The following is a 6439-nucleotide window of genomic DNA, read 5'->3' as shown; positions in this document are numbered from 1 at the left end:
CTAAACCACCTAGTTGTCTAGTTTAAGAGTTTATATAAGAAATACAGCAGAGAAAAGCTATCATGAGGCCAGGTGCTTCTGCCTAGATTTTTGGATAATTCTTCTTGGTAAATAAAGTTTTAGAAAGACTTCTAGAAAAGGCCCACCTTAACGTGTTCTCTCTCTCTCTTTCCTGTGCATTTAAAAAAGATACTGGAGATGATCACATATACTCCCTTAAAAAATAATTATGACCTTTTTTCCCCAGGCTAATAGACTAGGAAGGACAGAGGGTAGAAGTGGAGAAGAATTGGGTGTATGGTTGTTTTAGAGCAAAGATAAATTCATCAAAACTCAAGATAATGGCTTAACAATGATAATTATAAAATTAAAAAATCTAGAATTCTCTGACCACTGAATTTATCAAGAAACAAAATAGACTTTATATGTTTTAATTACTTATAAAGAACCAGAACCTCCAAATCCTCTGTATGTTACAAGTGCCCAAACCAAGATATTGTGATGCTGAAGAGATCATTAGTTGGTCTTGTCTTTTCTTTAATTGTACCAGACAAGACTCTGAAGCATGAGCTTGCTAATCAGAAGACATAAAACTTTAGAGGTGACTGGCTTATAAGTATTGTTACTATGTTAAAAGAGATTGAGGAAAAATACTCTGTAACAAATGATGTAATTCTATTAAAAGGGGAATGGCAAGACAAATTTATATTACATACAGGTTTTTTATGCTGCTGTGGATCTCTTACTCCAGGTTACATGATTTTACAAAATGAATAATGAAATTATAGTGTGTAGAAATGTAGTGTTTTTCTTATTTGTATTGTGGACATTAAGTTTTTTCTTTTAAAACTGCATTGTTTTATAAATGTTGGAAATCTACAGTTAGGATCATTTATTTAGAGTTAAAAGAGGCCTTTAAGGTCATCTAAACTAATCCCTTCCTCTTACAGATGAGGAAACTGAAGCACAAAAGGCTTAAGTGACTTGTCCAAGGTCATGCAAATAGTAAGTGGCAGAGTCCAGATTAGAACGCAGATTCTCTATCTCCAGAACCAATGCTCAAAATTTCTGTTGTACCAGGCTGCCCTAAATAAATATGATTTATTTTTCATCTTCTTTGTTTTTGATGAAGAAAAAATATTCATTACCAATTTACTTCTCTAGTACTGGGCAGTACAGAAAATCTTTTTTTGTATATAAGCAGCAAAGGTGATACCTGACCTCATAATTCATTGCTGTCATAAAGCCCGTATTTCACTGTTTCCCCTCTACATGCCCATGAACACTAAAAAGTAAAGTCTTTAGTTTTCCCCAATTCATCCTGGATTAGCCATTTCTGAAGAGACATGATTCCCTCACAAGATTCATTGTAGACAATTTTACTTCCCAACATTACTTCTTAGAACAGTTGTGTCTATTTTATATATGAAGTATCATATATGTATATATATATACATATGTAGTAGTATACTACATAAGGCATATAGTACATAAAACAAAATCTTTAAGTGGACAGAAAGAGAAAGGTCCTTGTAACACATTTCATTTATGTCTTTGGGACTGAATATAACTTTTCTAGATGAATTGCTTTTGATCGTGGAGTATTAGAAAGTTTGGAGACATAATTTAAATTGTCACCATTTCCCTATATATTTATTTAGCACAGTACTCTAATGGGGAACTTCAGTTTGGCAGATCAGAACCACATTGCTGATACATAACCAGATCGGAGCTAAGGAGCCTGAAAACCCCATACTCCTAAGTCCTAGTCAGAGATTGTACAAAGATGAGGAAATTAATCATGTTTCTATTCTTCTCCAGTATGGCCACTATGGTTAACTCCTGCAGAGACCCTGTTATTTCTCCCCATTCCCTCCCCTAACCTTCACTTAACAAGGTTTGCTCTACCATGAATTTTAAATTTCTCTAGGCTGCATCCTACATGTTACCAGTTTCTCTCTTAAAAAGAGACTATTTGACACCCCCCCAAAAAAGGAATCTAGGAGAATATCAAATCCAGGAGATGCAAAATGAAGGTGCTGAGCTCAGCAGTAACCTTAAGGTTTTCCTTTTTTTTAAGTGTCCACAGTTGTGAAGAAGCCTTACATGTGATTTCATGCTCATAATGAAATAGTAATTTGCCAAGGATGATTAGTAAATTCATCTGGACTGCTTTAGATGTTAGGTATGTGCTAGATAGGGACTGCATCTGAATTATGTTCTTAAGGTCCTACTTGAGAACTTTCTAAAGTTGTTCCGACAAGACCTTGGGGTTGATTCCACTCCTAAGGAATTATCCAAACCTTTTCCATCTTTCTCTTTTACTTATGTGTATGGACAGAAAGAAGCACACTTCTATGGCCCCTAGGTCAATTTAAACAGAAAATAACAATGCGTTTATTTCATCAACTCCTTTCCTGGCAGCATCATTTCAGGGGAAAATAACCATTCACATACATCACCTAGATTTGCCACCTCAATCAGAAGATTCCATAACCAATTCTGGGAAAGGCTTACAAAAATCGTAACCATGGAAAGCATCTGAGTTTTGTTGTTAGTGTTGTTGTCATTGAAAGGTTTGCAAATTCTGCCAAGAGCACTGAAGTGGGAACAAAGGAGGGACACTACAAACCACAGTAGGGAAGCAATACGTTTCTGATTCTGCAACCAGAAGGCAAACTTTGCTAAGGAAAAGTGATTTTTATACTTGTCTTCTGCCTGCTTTCTTTTACTCAGGCAAAGATACCTAGAATCCCTTCAAATATTCCAGTGGCAAACTCAAGACCCGAAACTACGGTGTAGTTAGAACTGGAGAGCCCATTCAGAGATAATGCAAAAAAGAAGGACATGGGTGGGATTTTTATTTGGCACAGATAATAGAAGACAGGTTCAGGAGTCAAAAAAGACCTGGGTCCATAAAGACTGACCATAGGTAATGCCCTTAACTTAGCATATTAGGCAAAACTAAATTAATAGTGAGTGAGTTGCAGATCTGCCCCATTGAAAGGGTTTTCCACAGCTAGAATATACCAGGCCCTTTAAAATTACAGGTCCCTATTAAGCAAAAGGGTGAATTGGGAAGGGAGAAGATTAATTTCGATTTTGTATTCGCCCCTAAGCAATTGAACTTTCTACAGGATTGTAAAAGCAAAAGTCTTGAACAGGTAGGGTCAGAACCCAACTGGAAGATGGCATCCCTGAGATAATGGGGAATTGCAAAATTGCCCCAAACCTGGGGCTTTCTTGTGACACAGATTCTATTTCCCCGGAGATTCTGTCACTGGCTGCCGGCCGAGAGCATGAACTGCGTCTGTCCCTTTTGAGTGACAGGGATTTTAAACCGTCAGTTGAGAGGAAAAGGCAATAGGGGAGCTGGAGTTTGGTTAGGTCTTTAAAGTCTCCTCCAATGTACTGTATATATGAGAATAAGAGAGACCTGTTCAGTGTGGGGAGGAAAAGAGGTAATGTTACCTAGGGTGGGACAATTGTTATCTAAGTGTGAGACCTGGAGTTTCCAATTTTGTGTGGCTCTTAGGGGTTCACTTTTGGAGCCTCACACATGCTCCCCCAAGCCAGGAGCGCCTTTTTTTATTTTTAATCATGCGCTCAAAGGCATAGGAGAAGGGTTTTCACCTAGTTGCAACTGGATTCGCACAACCCTCCTGTTTTCCCTTCTCTCCTAGTTCTCCAATGTTGCACAGCCCATCTCCCAATCACTTCTAAAAGAAGACAGGAGACTGGCGCTGACACACACACACACACACACACACACACACACACACACGCACGCACATGAATGCATACATACATGCACTCCAGCACACACAAAACACACACACAAACACACCCGAGAAGCCCCTGTTCTACTCCCGGTTTCCCCCGACCCCAAAGCCCTCTCCATCCTCAGGTCCTCGGATTCAATCCCCTGACGTTCCCGGATCGGAAGGGATAACCCAACGCGTCCCAAGTCCTCCCCAATAACGGAGATGAGACGTCAAGGCCGCAGTGCCCCGGAGTCTCTCCTTCTGCTGGACCGGGTCTCTTCCCGCCTTTTAGAAGAACAGTAGGCGGTTTGGGGAGGTAGAGGTCAATATACTGTGGGAAAGCAAAACTGGCGCTTCCCGACCTGGCTTGACCTCCACGAGTTCAACTGCAGAGAAGCAACCTGCAGCTCGGGACAGCTCCTTCTCAGGAGGTCCCGTGGTTTTCCAGATCGCGGTTGTCTGCAGACACCCTCCTCACCCGACCGAAAGGGGAAGAAGGGGGCTGAGGGTTGGGTGGGAGAGGGGTGCGAGTTGAGCTGATGGAAGAGCTCAAGAATCCCTATGGGAAAACTCTCCTTGTCGAGTCTGCACCCAACCAGGCACTGGCATACTTCGGGCTCAACTCACCTGTTCCGGAGTGTCCTTTCTTCCTGCTCTTTTCTTCGGGACCAAGGAGTTTTGTTTGTCTTCCTGAGTCGGTGGAACTGCCCCAGGGGCCGGTTTCGCGCCCCCCGTTCACCCCGGGGCGGCACACGGGGTTAGCTAGGGAGCTGCGGCTGTGGCTGAGCTGCTGGATTGGCCCCCGAGTCCATGGAGGGCGCGCCGAGTGCCTCAGCATCTCAGCGTCTCCCATTTAAATGTCCGCAGGCTGAACGCCGCGCTCCGGGGCCTCGCCACATCATTGGCCAGGCGCCGCCCGGCCCGGACCCGCTATTCCGCCCCCTTTTCCCGTTACTGAGTCCCCCTCCTTCCTCTCCTCCCCAAACACCACCACCCCCCCCCGACTCCCAGCAGGGACCCCTACCAGACTGAACCCGCCTCCTTTTCTCCTCCTTCCCCAAAGCCCCCTCCCTCTGCCGGGGCCAGCGGAGAGAGGTCACCCCAGGGGACCGTGCCTGGAATGCACAGCAAATCACATTTTCCGCTCCCGTTAGAGGGGGAAGATCGGTAGGAAATCCCCCAGCCTTCCCACCCCCCTCATTTTCTCCTCCCCCGCCTCCAGAGCTTTGCCTTTTCCTCCTTCTGAGGTTTCTTTCATTGCCTTGTGTCTCCCTACATCTCTGTCAGTCGCGATTCCTCTATCTGTGTCACGATAGATGATGCGGTTATTTTCGTCCAACATAAGATCGATCAGAGAAAGCGGGACCCTGAGGGCTCGGGGATCCCAGGGGGTTGACTCTAGGCCCCCAGATTTGAAACGGACCTTAAAGAGCCCCTTAACCAACAAGAACTCAACCACTGCGGACCTCTCAGCACTAAATCCGCCTATCAACATTTCTCCTTCCATCCCCTCACTCTCCTTTCCAGAGGTTTCTTTTTAATGCAGACATTGGAGGCTACAGATGTTTTGCGATATTCTTCAGATGTACGGAGGGAAAGTGGAGGGAAAAAACCTGAAGAGACGCTGCAAAATTCAGTTGACCTCACAGAGGAAAATATTTACTAACGGGGAATCAGGTATCTGTAGCAGAGATAATGAAATCTCGTGAATCTAACTAGAGAAAAGTTGGATGCAGAAATGTGAGACTAAAAAAAAGGATTTTTAAAAATCTTGTTAGTCTTTGGTTATATGTGTACACATATATTCTTATTAATCCAAATAATATGTGAGACCCTCCTGCATGTTTTAATAGGAGTAAGGGTGTTTCACTGCTTTTTTTTCTGGCCATCTCATTTATATGTCATACAGAAGGAAAAAAAGTACATTAATTTTGTCAGCTTAAAAAAATATATTATTCTGAAGACCGGGGGAATTGTTTTGTGTGTATCTGCCATTGCCCATAGACAAAAATTGGCCCTTTTCCTGATCTGCCATCAGCCTTGTCTGATGAAGAAAAACATTAAAAGTTATGCAAAAGCACATTTTGAAAGAAGCAAATCTGAATATTAGCTTCATTTGTGACAATGAAATCTATGAAAAAGTAAGACTGGGAGGATTCAAGAACCAGTTTTAATAAATTACAAAATCAAAGAAAGACAGTTCCCTCTTGGAAAGGGAACTTGCTGCTGATCTAACGTCAGAGACAACAATCCTAATGGTTTTATATGACCCTACTTGTTTCTTTTTATTTTTTCTCCCAAATTCATTTTTTGGAATGAGCAACTTCCACAAACATATGGACTATAGCATCTGAATGGATGCCTTATGTCAAACCAGTTTAAAATCTAATAGCTATCTGAAGAAAGTGGTTAATATAAATATATGTGCAAAATATTAGAGGTGACTATTTAACCAAGAATTTCATGAGACAAAGCCTACACTAGATTGTCCTGACATAAAATGTGCAGAGCCAAATTCTGTCATTGGATAAACTACTCTTCAATGTTTCAAAGATATCTAATCTCACTGGTGCCAGTGTTCTTTCCAACTGACAAAGATTATAGCTCCTCACATTTTTAGTTTTCACTGTTATCGTGTCTAGAAAAATACATTATCTAATGGTCACACTTACCTA

The sequence above is a fragment of the Gracilinanus agilis genome, chromosome 2, assembly GCF_016433145.1.
Source record: "Gracilinanus agilis isolate LMUSP501 chromosome 2, AgileGrace, whole genome shotgun sequence".
NCBI classification, from domain to species: domain Eukaryota; kingdom Metazoa; phylum Chordata; class Mammalia; order Didelphimorphia; family Didelphidae; genus Gracilinanus; species Gracilinanus agilis.
This window is presented reverse-complemented; position numbering follows the sequence as displayed.